An 18,060-nucleotide genomic window follows, 5' to 3' on the forward strand; every position below is an offset into this window, starting at 1 on the left:
AGATTTGCATCTCAGGGAAATCTTGCCTAGTGTCAGTCAAATTACTTTGTCCATCAGTCTTTGAAGGAAATATTCAGAACGGCTTAAAACAAGAAAAGATGGTGCTATCTCTACTGTGAAATAAGGGCATGTTTCTTATACCAGACTTGACAATGAATTTCCAGCATGAAAGAAACCTTTCACTAGAGTTTGAGCAGAGGTATTAACATAATAAGGACTCTTCCGTTCCGTCACCTTGCAGACGATCATCACCCACCCATCTCATTGCAGTTTGCTACTAGATATTTTTCACTAGGCATGCAAAGTCTACACCACAAATTGCTTCTATCTCCATGTGTTTCATCTCAGACACTCTTCCTCTATGCTCAGTATGAGATTTTAAAAGTGCCTCTTTGCAATGAATACTAATTTTTAGGGTGCTGGGTTTTTTGTCCTTATAATGTCATCTGTGCATCCATTTCCTTTGCATCCATGTTGGCAGTGTTCCCTTTTCTCTCTACACAGATTATAGTCAAATAATAATAATAATAATAATACTTGGGAAGTGTTCAACTTGTGATTTTGTGATACGAAATCCAGCATATCTATCTTGTTTGCTGTGTCATACAACAACAACAACAACAACAACAACAACAACAACAACAACAACAATAATAATAGCTGCAGAAGGCCACCTTACTGGGATCTGCATGCATTATAATAACTATTATTTCTCAAAAAGAGACTCAAAGCGGTGAACAGCAGTAAAACAATATAATATACTATTTAAAACCTAAAGACTATAACAATTTACATAGAATTAAACTTAGTATTATTTTTAAAAAACTAATGAAAAGCATTAAAACCAAATGATAATAGTAGTAATAATAATACAAACCAGTCTCGTTGATATCTCAGCTCTCTTTAATCATGCAGTTGCACCTATTTACCAATTCATTATTCTGTGGCCTTATTTCCCAATACTCTTGTAACCCTGCCTTCCCACTTTACCATTGCTTTATTTATTTATTTATTTGCTAGCTAAACCCGGCCACGCTTTGCGGTGGCTCAGTATGATATGAATGTGAAAATAAATAAAAGTATTGTAGCAAGCATTGATTCACCAAGAAAACATGTCATTCAATTCAATACGCTGCCTTGCATTGTTGTGTCTATGTGGAATGAATGGTAAGGAATGAAAAAGAGGTTTTTACCCCCAAAAAATTATTGTAATGCTGGTGGATTGACTCCATTTTTGGTTTGTCTTTTTTTCTGCATACACATTAAGATCAGACAATTTACTGACTCTGGTACGTGCGACATAGAATTGCCCATGAGATAAGCAATTGTTTTCTAATTTCAAAGATTGCCCCTGCGCTTTATTGATAGTCATTGTGATTGCAAGGCATATTGGAAATTGAAGTCATGTGAATTCAAATGCCATGTCAGTCGGAATGAGTGGGATTCCCAGGGCAATCACCCCCAACTCCTGCGTGTATATAGAGTTGGCCATGTTGAGTCTGTGTGCCAAGTTTGGCCCAGATCTGTTGTCGGCTGGATTTAGTGCACTCTGGGTAAGGGTGAACTACAATCCCCATAATTTAGGACAATGTTCACAAACTACAGTAGTATGTTCAGTTGGTCATTGGGGTTCTCTGTGCCAAGTTTCATCCCTGTCCATTGTCAGTGGGGGTCACAGTTTATCTGGATGCAGTTGAATTATAATTCCCGTCAATTAAGGTCAATATTCCCCAAACCTCTCCAGTATTTTCTGTTGATCATGCGGAGTCTGTGTGCATGTTTTGTATAGGTCCATCATTTGTGTGGGCCTCAGTGGTCTGTTGAAGTTGGAGCTGAATCGAGTGAAGATAATCCAAATCTCATCATTCAAATCACATCCTCCTCCTCCTCCTATCGTCACCAGGATGTGAGGTGGCTAATGGGGTGTCTGTGTGCCAAATATAGTGCTGGTCCATTGTTCATGGGGTTCGTAGTGGTATGATTCAGGTGAAGGTACTGCAAATCCCATCATCCATGGTTTGTCTTCCCCATGCACCACTTTATGAAGGACATAAAGTGGTGCATTGGGGAGGGGAGGGGGCTGTGTGCCAGGTTAGGTCCTGATTTGCCATTGGTGCTAGTTGCAGTGGTCTGTGGGAGGTGAAGTGATTCAAAGTACTGTATATCCCATTATCCATGGTTTTCCCTTCCCTCAACTTATTATTAAAACACACACATATTGGTTGTGTCAAAATTTCAAGTTGATCGACCAACTACTTTTCGAGTTCTGCGTGCGCAAACATATGCAGGCTGGATTTTTATAGAGAGAGATTTTTCAAGTAATTTCTTAATTCCAACTTTGAAAAAAAGGGCAAATGTAACTAAAATATATATAAAATAAATAAAAAACAGATGGCTTGTGAATAGTGGGTGGAGGGGAGAGAGGCAGAGACTCCTGCCTTCTGACTTCACTTTATTACTGGCATTTGGGCACAAAAGGAGATGGTAGGTGGCAGGTACATTACAGAATTGTAAAATACTGACAAGTTTTACCTGCCAATGACTAGGGATGGGGAGGAGGCAAGCCAGTAGCGGGATTCACACAGCCTCAAGTGATAAGACTGAAAACCACTTACAGTGTTGATTTGCCCAGTACTGAAGATGCTAAAAATAATCCCTAGATTTATTCCAGTAGATATATTTCATTTACACCATAATTCTATACCTGTCTACTTGTATGTATGCCCCACTGGGTTCAATCAAATGTACTCCCAAATCAGCAGATAGGATTTTGACCGTAGATAATGAACACATTTTGACTGACAAAATGTTGAATGCTTAACCTTGACATGCTTAAACTTTTCAGCAACTGTTGACTCCTAGCATTTCTAAACATTGTTAATAGCGAAGTTATTAAAAGAGCTGGTTGTTTAAAAATGCTGATATGTGCAGAGTTTGATAAACTCACTTTTTTGCAAGTCCATTGCCCAATATTTTGCAAAAAACATAGGTGATGAAGATCTTGCTAATTAAAAAAAAGAGCATTTTCTCAATGTTTGGTTTATGTCTACTTTATAAACCAAGTAATGCTTCTGCTAAAGATGCTCATACTGTCAGGAAAAGTTAAACCCTGCTGCTTTGGAACTCTGCTCCAAAGCCCCGAAGTTGCTCTATAGCAGTGGTTCTCAACCTGTGGGTCTCCAAATGTTTTAGCCTTCAACTCCTAGAAATCCTAACAGCTGGTAAACTGGCTGGGATTTCTGGGAGTTGTAGGCCAAAACCCCTGGGGATCCACAGGTTGAGAACCACTACTCTTTAGTTTGATAATACTTTGGAAAACAAACTCTGGCCATCTCTACCAGGTAATTCAGATTATCAAAGCAGATAATCCACATTATCTGCTTTGAACTGGATTATGAGTCTACACTGCTATATAATCCAGTCCAAAGCAGATAATCTGGATTTTATCTAGCAGTGTAGAAAGAACCTGAGTGTTTTGGAAACCAAACTGAGAGTTGAGGAAGCATTACTATTGTAAATCAGGTGCACACAACCTTTTGTCCTCCAGATGCTTTGGGACTCAGGCTGAAATCCTCCTAATCCCTTACCATTGGTCATGCTGGGTGAGGCTTCTGGGAACTGAAAACCAAATGTGGAGGGCCAAAGGTTCTTTCCCTCTCCTCCATGTACTGGAAAGAACTGAGTTTGCAGTAAGTAAATGGATATATACAATTCCCCTTGCTGAATGGAATCACCTTTACCCATGGTGGACTCTAATGTAATCATCTAGACTTCTTTCTAGCTCGATGCATCTTCATTTAGGGTTTACTATCCCTGATGGATAAGTAGATGGATGTTGTCTGTTAACTGTCTGTTCGTTAACTAATGAATGTAGACTGCAAGTAAGAAGTCCACTTTACTGAGAGCTACAAAGCAAAATGAAAAGTTAAAGATCTGATCAGACTATCTGCTTGGAAGATGCTCTATGTGTCTTCTCTGATCTTCCAAACAACTAACTTTTTAAGTGGGTGGGAGGATATACTTAAGAATACAACTTCAAAAAATCAGCTGCACTATATAACACAAGTGATTTTTGCATCTACAGTGATTTTACACCAACCTCCCCTGACACAATGCCTTTAGATGCTTTGGACCTCATATCCCACTAGGTAAAGATAAAGGTTTTCCCCTGACATTAGTCGTGTCCAACTCTGGGGGTTGGTGCTCATCTCCATTTTCTAAGTCGAAGAGCTGGTTTTGTCCGTAGATACCTCCAAGGTCATGTGACTGCATGGAGCGCCGTTACCTTCCTGGAGTGGTACCTATTGATCTACTCACATTTGCATGTTTTCGAACTGCTAGGTTGGCAAAAACTGGGGCTGACAGAGGGAGCTCACCCCGCTCCCCAGATTTGAACCACCAACTTTTCAGTCAGCAAGTTCAGCAGCTCAGCAGTTTAATCCGCTGCACCACCAGGGGCTACTTGCACCCAATTCATTCACCATGCTGGCTAGGGTTCATGGGCTGTAATCCAACATATCTATAGGATGCAAGGTTGTGGAAGTCGAATTACACACTCTGTAATGAATGAGACATACAACCATAGTATCCAAAATATAGAAGATACTGCCGTTTTACAATAAAACCCTCCCAGAAACTGTGGAACAACACAGGGAAGAATTTGGGTGCATCTACACTGTAGAATAAATATAGCTTGACACCACTTTAACTGCCATGGCTCAATGCTATGGGACATGGGTGTTGTAGTTTCATAAGAACCTTGGGCTTCTCTGTCAAACAGTGTTGATGCCTCACCAAACTACAAATTCCAGGATTGATTCTAGAGTTATAGAACTAAAATAACTAAAATGATTTTATATTTATTTTCCAACTGCGGTATGGCCTAGGTTCCTATCGTTAATCTAAGAGTGTATTTTTTTGTATCAACTAATTTAATTTCAATTAGGCTTGGCAGGGATTCTAAGAGCAACAAATGACATCTCCCTTGGCCCTGCTAAAAACAACAGATAGGCCAGGAATGTAACTGTAACATTTTTATTTCAAAGTGATAGAAATCCAATTTGGTAGCAATACAATACAAGGAATGCTACTTGACATGCTAGTCTTTTAAATATGTTATGAGTTTTCTTGATTGTGACTGTGGATCAATTTTTAATATTTTCCTCCTAGCAACCATTCAGATGATATTTTGAGTGCAGCTACAAGAGCAGGAAAGAGATAAACCTGACAGGTGAAGGATGGAGAACTTTCATCCAGCAGATGGCTATAGATAATGGATCTAACTTCTGACACAGGCAATTATGAATGGGATGTAATGTCAATCTAGATAAGAGGACAAAAAGTATTACGAAAACTGAAAACGTTTTCTCTTGTCACTTCAACGTGATTTAAAACTACTGCGCTTCTTTGCTTTTCCTGGCGGCAGATGTAAGAATGACCAGTCTTTGTGGTACTGAAGGGTTTCCCTTAATGAAAACGAATGGGCGTTCCTCATTGTACAAAGATTATTTTATTAGAAGGGATGTTGCTGTTTGGGGCTCTTTTCAGATGGTAATCTCTAGTGCTACCGGGAAAAAAAATTCAGATTATAATTCTTTCTTTCCCACTTTAATAGATTTTGTTTTGGCGAAAAATTAAAAAATAACAGGGAAAGACATGGGAAAACACACAAGAGTTGTAATTGGAAGACAACCTCCATGAAATGTTGTGAATGCTGACTGCAGGACTGAATAACAACAGTTGGCATCCATTCCAAAGGCCAATGGCTATTGGAGAAGCCTTTCAGCCATGCAAGTTATTGTGAATGCAAAAGGACAGTAGGATAATATGGGTAGATGGGAAGAAATAGCAGCCCTTTCTCATAGGTAAGGCAGTGTTGGAGCAAGAAGTCTCTTAACCAGGCTTGCTCTGCTGATGTTTAATAGGGGCAGCTGTCCAATCAACAACTTCTGGATTGCACAAGACTGAAATTACCGTATATACTCAAGTATAAGCCAACCCGATATAAGCCGAGGTACCTAATTTTACCACAAAAAACTGTGAAAACATTGACTCAAGTATAAGCTGAGAGCGGTAAATTTCAGAAATATAAATAGATATCAACAAAATTACATTAATTGAGGCATTGGTAGGTTAAATGTTTTTGAATATTTACATAAAGCTCTAATTTAAGATAAGATTGTCCAACTCTGATTAAATCATTATTCTCATCTTCTTCAATGTAAATGTGCTTATGTATCCTTTTAATAATAATAGAGTAAAATAATACATGTAATAATAATAAATACAGGAAAATAATACATGTAATAATAAATAGAGTAGAATAATAAATGTAATAATAATAATAATAATAATAATAATAATAATAATAATATCAGAGTGAAATAATAAATGTATTAATAATAACAAAAATAGAGTAAAATAAATGTAATAGTAGCAACAATAATAGAGAAAAATAATAAATGTAATAATATCAATAATAATAGAGAAAAATAATAAATGTACCATATATTCTCGAGTATAAGCTGACTGAAATATAAACCAACCAGGACCCTCACCTGGGTATAAGCCGAGGGGGGGGGGGGTTTACAGTCTTTAAAAAAGGGCTGAAAAACTAGGCTTATACTCGAGTATATACAGTAATATTCTCTGCCTGACATTTCTTAAAAGTTATTGGAAAAGATAGGGGTTCCTCTCTCTTCTCATTCATTACCCTGCAGTAGAAGCCAGGGATGTTTCAGGGATTTCTGTGTATTATATATGGCAGCCTTCCCTCCTGAATCACTAAATTTACCAACACTGACTTTTCAATTTATTTGAAAACTCTATGTCCTAGTATTGGTAGAGAGAACTATAATGTCATGGACTTTCTGTAAAATATTGGTTTATGAATTTAGATACAGTGGGTCCTCTGGATCAGCTTCATTAATTTATTTATTTATTCAACTTCATTAATAAACTATAGCTTTTGTGTAGCATGCTTTTGACCTGCAGGAATGTATATCTATTAAGGTTGGGTTCAAGCATGGTGCCTGAGATGGTCAAAGCGGGCTGGTGCCCAATAAAGATAGAAGTTGCATAATCTTCCACACATGTACTTTGAGAGCATTTAGTATGTCTCTACAGTGGTGGCCACAGCACTGGGGCAGAAGGAAGCCTTTAAGTTGGTGGCAAAAGTGAAGATAAGAGGAAGTCCTCTCTCTCTTGGGCCACATCTACACTGCCATATAAAATCCAGATTATCTGCTTTGAGCTGGATTATAGAGCAGTGTAGACTCATATAATCCAGTTCAAAGAAGATAATCTGGATTATATGGCAGTATAGCTACACCCTTGGTGGTAGCAGCGATATTGTGGAAGTCTTCACATATAGTGGCCATGGTGTTTTAGGCAGAACCTTATATTTGGTGTCGAAAGTGGTGGAATATTAGAAAGAGATAACTCCACTATTCTTGGCTCCCAAGCCACGTTAAAAAGGAATGGAGATAGGCAAGCAGCCGTATTTAGCAGGCTGTCAAACACTTTAAACAGAAAATTCCTTTTTTTAAAAAAAAAAATCAATGTCAAAAGGCCAACTACAACCATTTATACAGCGCAATTTTGTTCTTTTGCTGTTAGAAAAGGAAAGGCGCTCCATTCGTGGACACTTACTGTAGACAACTACACCAAACAATATTCAACAGCACACTGGGAAGTTTATAGAGAATGGTGGAACAAAACAACAGGGGGAGGTGGGGAACCTTTGAATGTATGGATCTGAGCTCCTGGAGTGGTTGGATGAAACACTAATAAACACTGACCAAGGGAACCTAATCTTCAGGCAGATCGATAAATAAAAAGTTGCTATTGTTTTTAATCAGTACGGATTTCTTGACTCTTTCCCTACTCCGGTAAAATTCTCTGGTGGTTTCTCTTTGGATGCCTTTGTAAAACTTTGAGGGCTGAACATCAAAAGCAAATGCCTTCCTACAAGCAGCTTGAGTCCACTGTCTCCTCACATGGAAAGAAACACCAACCCACAATCAATGGACTACTTGCCGAGTGTAGTGCTACGCAACACAAGGAACTTCTGCTTTTACCAGTAGGCCCCAAGAAAACTTTCAAATAATTTGTTTTTGCCAGCGGGAGACTGCAAAATGTTTGGTTCAGTTTCTTCCTGCACACATTAAAGCTTCTAAGAGCTACTCCTATTGCTCGAAGACAGTGGTTATTTATAGAATATCCCTTATTAATATGCCCTAGCTTTAAATATAATGTTCATAATCCCTCAATAATATGCCCTACTGTTAAATATCATGTTTGCAATTTGACAGTCCATGGAGAGGCTAGTGGTGACGATGAGAATGATAAAATCAAAAGCAAGTTATTTTAGCAATTATAGCTTGAATTGTGTATGTGTGGAAGGTATACCACTTTAACTTCCACAGTTAATTCAAATGGAATTCTGGGATCTGTAGTTTAGCGATATGTATTGTTTAATTTTTCTCATACACTTCCTTGTATTACAGCACTCACTTTCTTGGTAGTAGAGAATTCTAATTACTTCACAAAAATACAAGTAGGATTCTGTATCACACAGCCATGGGAGTTAAAGCAATAAGAATATTAAAAACACCTTGTTGTTTGAGCATGTGTTACACTACCTCCCGCTAGCAACTCAATTACGACACACACACACACAGTGTTGGGATAACAAGGAGGCCACAACTTGTTTATTGCTTATAGAAGAGAATCAAGGTTGTCTGCCATGCATGGGTCTTGGATCAGGGATCAGGCAGTCCGTTGCTGACTGTTTAACCACGCCAGGGGGTTCTGCTGTTTCCAACCAGCATAATATCCAGATACCATTACCGTTCACACCCCTGGCAAACCACCAGACTCTCTCCCTCCAATGAGGGGGGGGGGAATAAGCAAGCCAGATCCAGGGCCCAAGCCGCACGCCACAAAAAGGGGGGTGGGAGACCGAACTCCCCCCACCGTCAACCCTGCTCCTCTGCAACCAATTCCCGATGGTCCCAACAATCCCCAGAGTGGCCTGTACAATGCCCCACCAGTTCCCAAAGTGCCCGGTACCACTGTGGACAGTCCACATGGTCCCCAATATGCTCCAGTGTGCTGCTTTGTGCAGGCTTAAAAGGCTGCCCACAGCCAATCGGGGAGAAGGAGGCCTTTGCTAATTGGCTAGCCAGCCACCCGACAGGAAACCTTCTAGCCACCCAGGGGATTTCTGGGAAGAAGAAGCCCCTCGCTGGAGCAATGGTGTGTGGGAGGGCACCCTCTGCTGCAATCTCTCTGCCTGGTAAGTCAAACAGAGCTTTTGCTGCTTTATGCTTTCAAGGCATTTTTTCTTACAGCAACCTTAAAATGAACCTCTTGCATGATTCAAATATTTATTCAATGTGTTTGCCATTGCCATCCTTTGAGGCTGAGAGAGTATGACTACACCATGATCACCCTGTCAAGTTTCCATGGTCAAGCAAGGATTTAAACCCTGGTTTTCTCAAGAGCCCCGGTGGCAAAGTGTGTTAAAGTACTGAGCTGCGGAACTTGCAGACTGAAAGGTCCCAGGTTCAAACCCCAGGAGTGGCGTGAGCAGCCGCTGTTAGCTCCAGCTTCTGCCAACCTAGCAGTTCGAAAACATGCAAATGTGAGTAAATCAATAGGTACCGCTCTGGCAGGAAGGTAACGGTGCTCCATGCAGTCATGCCGGCCACATGACCTTGGAGGTGTCTATGGACAATGGCGGCACTTCAGCTTAGAAATGGAGATGAGCACCAACCCCCAGAGTCAGACATGACTGGACTTAACATTGGGGAAAACCTTTACCTTCTCAAGTGCTAGTCCAACACTCAAACCATAACACCATGCTGACCTTTGGTATGATATAAAATATGGCTAATACCACTGATAGCCCTGAAGCATCTTGAAATAAACACACATTAAAGAAGAGCTAGGTAATTCATGGTCCTCCAGACATTGTTGTAGCACAACTCTCATTATTCATTTGTTCTAAATACCTTACTTACACTGGCCAATGGGCATTGCAATCCAAGAACATCTGGAAAGTAGGACATTCTCCGGTTCACCTTTTAGATCAGTGGTTCTCAATCTGGGGTCTCCAGATGTTTTTGGCCTACAATTCCCAGAAATCCCAGCCAGTATACCGGCTTTTAGGATTTCTGGGAGTTGAAGGCCAAAAACATCTGGGGACCCACAGGTTGAGAACCACTGTTTTAGAGCTTTCAAGATTTCTGCACTCTGTGTTCTCCCAAGATTCACAACCAGAGCACAGCAATATCTTGTTTTAAAGTGACTCTGTTTGATTATAGTTACACATAAACATTAATTCATTAAACTAAATCAGACCTTCAGTTTAGCCATTCTGTCAGGAGATCTGATTCAGATGAAGAGAAAAATTGCAGCAGCTGCCTTAAGGACCACTTCTTACTGCTAAATCACTTCTTTAATGTATACCTTCCCATAATCTAGAGAATTATCCCCCAATTGCATCAGTATGGAAGGTTAATGTTGAAACAATATACAAATTAAGCACAAAAACCCACCAAAATGACTTTTTCTCTTTTTGTTGAATAATCCTAAGAAGCCACCAGCTATGCCCCAATATTTCTATTATAATAATAGCATTCAACCTGCTTTATGCAGTGTTGAAGCCAAATTCTTTGTCAGTTCATTAAGCTCAGAGCTTCTCAAACTTTGTCCTTGTGAAAGATATCAAAGTCAGAGGTCAGCTGGGAAGCCAAAGTGAAAAGAAAATAGCTCAAAATGCTTTGCACGTGGAAAAATGATACAAAAAGAAGGTAACATGGCTGATGGCTTTCTTCTTTATGATTTCATTTTGCTACTAGGCCAAATGGTGAAGGGATTGAGAAAAATGGGACAGGGTGACTCTCGGGAGTCATGTCATTTTCAAAAAGACACTGACACAACATGGAGTCTAATAGAGCCCGGTGGACATCTTCTGTGGTCTGAAGTGGCAGCTGGTGGATTCCAAGTCAGTGGTCCAGTGAATCTACTCTGGGTTTTATTATAGAACAATCCAAGGTGCTGAACAAATTTTAGGGGTATGTGTCAGTCATCTTATATCTGGAGTAAAACCTTCAATAGGGTTCACTGTACCCTTGATATGGAAACCATCACTGGTGTCCACTATATGCTTGGAAGCAATGCTAGGCAAGAAGCAAGCAAGTTATAAACTAGGGACCCTTCACACTATCTAATTATAGCACTACAAGTAAACAGATTGAACTGCAGATCCCATCAGCCATCACAACTTACTTTGATGACTGGGGTAAATGGGTGATAAAACCACACTAAGGTCAAGTTCATCTGTCACTGTCACCTGTAGGCAATTCTCCAACCCCTCTCCAACCCAAGTTGGAATACTTCCTTAATGCACTAAGATAACCAAAGGCCAACTGAGTCAAGACTAGACTGGCTGATGCTATGTTGAATCCAAACCCCTCGCAGCACAGAAATATTGGAAATGTTTAAGACTCCCCTAGGCCTGGCCCATAGATATAGCAAGGCAGTTTTCAGTGGGAAGACAGACACAAACATTTGACAAAGGTAGACCAAATTGTTTGGGCATCCATCACAATAATAGAGCTTTCCAAGTGGAAAAGAATCAGAGATAGAGATCCAATTAATGTGCTTTCATTAGAAAATACATTGTAATCTTTTTAAAAAGCAAGTTACTTTAAAATACAATATTTTTCACATGCAAAATAGTTGCATAAACTGAATAACCAGGGATTAAATGTATACTGTGCAGGTCATTCTACTTTCATATTCTGAATTGCTAAAAAATATCCAATGCTTCATGGTTTTTATACAAACATACAGAAAAGTTATCCACTTGATGTTCCTACAAATGTGCTATCTTCAAAGCCAATCTACATTTCTCTGATGAAGTATGGAACACTTGCATGGTGTCAGCTGCTGTGAAAGTTGGGAACAAATTTTCACACACATCTCTCAGGCACTAAAATATGAGTCTTCCAGCACATAAAGTTACATGCATAAAAATTTTCTTGTACAACTACAATATTTTAGTAAGGCTGTGGTACATTAGTGTTGTGGTTTTAGAAGATTCTACCATATGCATTTCCTTGGATGTCTAAACTATATTTCTACATGTTCAGCTAAAGTTTTAAATTACTACTAGATTTTCTGAATTTTCTGAATTTTTTTTTTGTAATTTTTCATTGTCATAGAGATAAACAAAAAACAAATATTTCATCTTCCAAAAATGCAAATGAACTGAGCTTTGGGTATGAAAGTAGGTAATATAAAAATCATTGGTTATTTATCATTGGGGCCTATGAAATTAAGAGGATAATGAATAACTTAGGCTGCATCTTCACTGTAGAATTACTGCAGTTTGACGCCACTTTATCTGCCATGGCTCCATGTTATGGAATCATCGGGGTTGTAATCTGGGGAGGCACCAACACCCTGGCAAAGTAAGCTAAAGACACTGTAAAACTAAATATCCCATGAATCCATAGCATGGAGATATGGAAGTTCAACTGGTGTCTTACTGCAGTAATTCCACAGCGTAGATACAAACTTTGTTCTGGAGAAGTGTCTATGCTGAAATTCTAGCTTAAGTCAATCACATCAGTTGAAAATAAATTTAATTGCATTACTCTTTTTAATAGCAAACAAAGAATGTAAAAACTTGCTTAATTTTAATGAATGAGTTCTGATCACTACTCAAACATGGGATCTTCTGGCTTAGATCGTCCTGCCATGTAATTCAACTGTCTGATAAACCTAGCCCATTCTTGATTCCAGCATTGTATTCCTATGTATAAGAGTATTATTAGAGCTCAGAAAAGTTACTTTTTGGGCTATATCCTATAAGGAGATAAGACAGGCATGGGCAAACCTTGGCCCTCCAGGTGTTTTGGGCTTCAACTCCCAGAAATCCCAGCCATCTTACTGGCTGTTAGAAATTGTGGGAGTTGAAGTTCAAAACACCTGGAGTTCCAAAGTTTGCCCATGCCTGAATTAGTAAATGAAAAGGTTGATCAAGTACCAAGAGTGATATGGGGATACATTAAGAAAAGAAGTGGGTAAAGAGTGAAGAGAATTGGGCATTGTGGGGGGTGAGGGAAAGGTAAAGAAGCCCAAACAAAGACTGAATCCCATTTTTCTAACAAATGGGACTCAAAACATCTTATAATATCAGGATGAAAGGAGAAAAAGACCAGCATAAAAGAAAGTGTGTAAGGGAAGGTAGAAGAGAGAACAGAAAGCATACTAGGAGGGTGTTGCAACAAATGCTTTTTAACTGAGGGTGACGATGGATACTTTCTAGTTTATTATAATCGAATTAGTATACCATTGTTTCATTAATTTAATTATGTTTTAATTATGCACCAGAAAACCATACTGTATTTTTTTCTTTTCTGAGACCACTGCCAATAATTTTCACTGATAACTCCAAACACAAGGCTGATAGATTGTGTATAGCATATAAGACACTGTTTCTTTGGTATCATCCTACATGTTTACTAAAATTTACATAAGTCTATTTTTATGAGGATGACTATGAAGTATTTTAAGATAGCCTAAATTTTTGGTAATTTATGCATTGTTTCAGTGTAGCATTATTTTAAGAGAAGTAAGAAGGCATGGCAATACCGGGATGCCCCACAGATTTCTAGTACCATTGATGCAAGCTAAAGCTGGAAAGAGCACATACATATTTAACGTCTGTTCCCTTTTCATGGTCAGGTCATTTCCAATTGTGGTTTAGAGTAGCTTTCCCCCTCTGCTAGGATGGGTGTCCTATTAAAATGATCCATCCTTGGAGGCTAATGGATTTTGATGGATTCCAGAGAGCTCTGGGGGATTTTCTTGTTGGTGTAGCTAGTTCTCCTGTTGATGTAGTTGTCACTCTGTGGAATACAAACAAGTCCCAACTCCCAGGTGGTCAACCTGAACATGCACCCTCTCTCTTTGCAGGACTCATTCAGCTCCTCAGATACATCTGAGAGTAGGGGGAATAAGTGAATGGATGACAGCTGAAATGCTGGCCAACATTACAAATGTTTATTGAACATTCATTTTGGCTCACCTGAGGGCAGAAATGGCAGCACAGAAGGATTTCTTTTCCATTGCCTCCTCAAATTATCATCCAGCAGAAGTTCCCCAACTTCTAAGGAGGCCTGTTAAAATGTCTCCCAGAAAGAAAAATTGTTGCATTTTTATAAACATGCTCTTATAAGTGTACGAAAGCGTCTGAAGATAAACTTGCCCTAACCTGTCACCACGTATCCCCCATGGTTTGTGTAAGTCTAATGGTAGAGATGTCCAGAACAGTAGAAAGGACCCCCAATTGCTAAGTCCTCAGGTTGTGGACAAGCTTCATCATATCCAGCTGACCGTTTGAGTGCTTGCTCCTTTGCCCATCCTGGCTTTTAAAACTGAATGAAGAAGAAGCTCTCTGGGTTCAGGGAGTTGTCATCTCTTCTCTGAGAGATTGGGGGATACCAGTCTCTTTAACAGAGAGACCACACACATGCACCCCAAACAAGCTCACCTAGATTCTGAAGACAAAAACGACACTAGGCCAATTGCCAGTAACTACTTTCTATGCAAAGTACTCAATGAAGAAGCAAGTTCCAAGTACTCTTGGGCCCTATCTACACTGCCATAATATCCAGATTATCTTCTTATGGCAGTATATATGTGTGGTGGGTTTCCATAACCAAACAGAGATTCAAACTTCAGAGTCATAGCCAACATTCAAACCACTACATCACTCTGATTCTGCATCTAAATCAGTCTATTTGGTATCTGATTTTGGAACAGAACCAGCCTTGTTGGTGCTCAGAGAGAAACTAATGTTCTCTATCCATGAAAAAATGTTATCAATGGAGACAGACATGGATTAGATGTGAAGGAGGGAGAGAGGGTATTCTGTGGTTGAGAATGTACACACTCTTAGGCACCACACTTCCGATGCTAATTTTATTGTCACTGCTACCAAAAAGCAAGCATGTCTGTAATATGCAATCAAGATTAAAACATGTGGTAATGGTACAAAAAGCCATAGTTTTACTTTAAAATAAATTACACATGATGCAAATGTGATTCTGCTTTGCTTTTTTTTTTAAGGCATTCATTACTTGTGTATTTTGCTTGAAAATAGAAAATAAGGGTTGCCACTGAATTTGGGAGACCAGGTGGCAGCATGTTGGGGAAAGGCCACATGATCCTGGTACCAGTGGAATCTGTTTATCTCAATTTGATGTTAAACAGCACACTAGGGAGTTCTTCACATGGCCCTTTTGGGCCATGCCATTTTGTCGGCAGTGGCACCCCACACCCTCCCTCCTTCCCCCATCATACGGTGGGGATGGGACAGGGTGCATTGGTACCCTGTCCCGTCAGATGGGAGAAAGAGCGGCAACGCGTGGCAATGCATGTTGCCTTGCTGCCCTTTCCCCCATCATAAAGAGAAGAGGGAAAGAAAATGTGAGTGGGGCCTGCAGTGCATTGTGTGATGGTGCATGGCAGGCCCCATCCTTGCTGTGAATAAAGGCGGCAAAACAGGACTAAAATGCTCTGTGTAAGAGGTCCTAGATCAGTGGTTCTCAACCTGTGGTCCCCAGATGTTTTGGCCTTCAACTCACAGAAATCCTAACAGCTGGTAAACTGGCTGGGATTTCTGGGAGTTGTAGGCCAAAACACCTGGGGACCCACAAGTTGAGAACCACTGATCTAGATGAAAACGAGCTCTAAAGAATAAGATATTATAATTGTGGTGGGGCAGAGCAATAATCATTCACCAGTACTTTCTGGAACTGGCCGTCCAGGAAGTAAATCATGTCAGTATCTTTAACATCCAACTTCTGTATACTGTTTGGGTGGATATCATTGTCAATTTTACCAAAAAATGCAAAGAGGTGCAAGAGAAACCATACCTTTCTCTGTTCCCTCTGTGTATCTACATTTGTGTATACGGTATATTTAAAATCCTATGCAGTACGTAAATTCATATCCTCATTGAAAAAATGCATTTTAAGTAGTTTTTGTGTGCATATAAAACACACACACACAACCTATGTATAATTTCATATGCATCTGCAGACATCCATTAGTGTGAAGATTGCAGAACACAAAGCATGTCTGTTCCATGGAAAGTCTGGGAAATGTGAATTGATACAATCTTGGGCTGAAATTGGATTCCTCATACATTCGTAGTACAGGCAGTCCCCAAGTTATGAACATCTGACTTCCAAATGACACATAGTTAAAAATGGGGCTAAGATTAAAGGAAATGAGAGAAATCTGCCCCTTGGAAGGGAAATTATCTCCTGGAAGAGTAATCATGGGGAAAAGGGGTCTCCACTGAATCTTCCTCACAATTCTTGTTTCCACAACAAGCCAATTTTTTTTCAAAATCCAATTGTCACAGGGACAGAAAGTGAGGTGAAATCTGAACAGGGGCACAGACAACTAAACAAACACCTAGGGGTGTTAACCCTTACCTATGCTATCTAAAGCTTAAAATAAATATTTTTGGCTGGAGTAACATTAAAAAATGTACCTATTATCACTTACATACAAATTCAACTTAAGAACAAATCTACAGAACCTATCTTGTTCATAACTGTACTAGAAGCCACAAAAATGTAGCATGGGTTATTCCTGCCAATAGGGATAGTTGGAGAATATGTAATTGGAGAATGCCATTTCCAAAGACAACCTTACTGTATGAATCTGTTGTGGTCTTTTGGTGGTCCAGGTGAAGAACTGGTTATTTCCCGTGCATTTAAAGATTTAGTGCATTTAGATGCTTGCAATGTTTTATTTTTCTGCTAATGTCTGTCTGTCTGTCTGTCTGTCTGTCTTCAGGGGTGTCAATTTCAAAGGACATTGCCCAGGGAATGCCCGGAAGTTTTGATGTTTTACCATCCTTGTGGAAGGATTATCTCATGTCCCCAAATGGGAATCTGGAGTTTACTGAGGGAGCTCATCCATGCTCTCCCAGGGTTGGATTCGACCCGGCAACCTTCAGGTCAGCAACCCAACCTTCAAGTCAGCAGTCCTGCCGACACAAGGGTTAACCCATTGCACCACCAGGGGCTGCTTAAGTGTCAGCAGTGAATCCCAAGATCTGATCCCAGATTATCTTCTTATCCCAGATTATCTGGCAGTGGAGACCCATATAATCCAGTTTAAAGCAGATAATCTAGGATCCGATCCTGGGATATAGCACAGTGTAGAAGGGGCCAGAGACGCTAATGGACCACATGCCACTTGGTTGCTGAATGCTGAAAACTGACCATATGGCCTGCTTTTGGGATCTACCTATTTTATCTTAAGTATGTTGTAGTGGACACTTAAGCTGGCTATGGTTGCAAAATAAACTTATTCTGCAATAGCTCTTTCTGAATGACATATCAATGCATTCTCTTCTTTGAAAGACATTGCCTTATTTTGAAAATTAGGTTATTCTAAGGCAAAGAGCTTAACAGTACAGAGTGGTGCATTTTCTTAATACGAATAGTCATTTAAAATACCCAAGGTAAAACACATGCCCATTAAACAGCACCTCTTCCTCCCTTGAAGGGACCCTGAGTAGAGAAAGAGACAGAGAGGTGCCATGAATAACCTTCACTTTTGGTTCTGTTTTGATTTCCATTATTGGGCAGAGAGAGCTTCCCACCTAGACTTTTAACTTAAGCTGCTGTAACTGCAATGGCAAAAGGTTGTTGACCGACAGCCCCTCGAGACTTGTTCATTACCTGTCATTAAATGTTTTAAAGTTTGCATAATTGATCCAGCCAATAAAGTCATCATTGATTTATAGGGGTCTGTCCTGAAGACTCACTGGTTAAAAATTCATAACACCAGTATGTGTCCTTACAATCCATTAGCTGTTTACGTACCTACAGTCCTTAGATTGATTGACCTTGGACTGAGAGTCTCATAGACTTTACTTTTTTATTCTCTTTCTCCCTCTTCTCTCCCTCCCCCTTTAACAAGTCTCCAGTATATAGAAAAGCAAAGCTTCAACGTCTC

Source organism: Anolis carolinensis, chromosome 4 (assembly GCF_035594765.1).
Source record: "Anolis carolinensis isolate JA03-04 chromosome 4, rAnoCar3.1.pri, whole genome shotgun sequence".
Taxonomy (NCBI): Eukaryota; Metazoa; Chordata; class Lepidosauria; order Squamata; family Dactyloidae; genus Anolis; species Anolis carolinensis.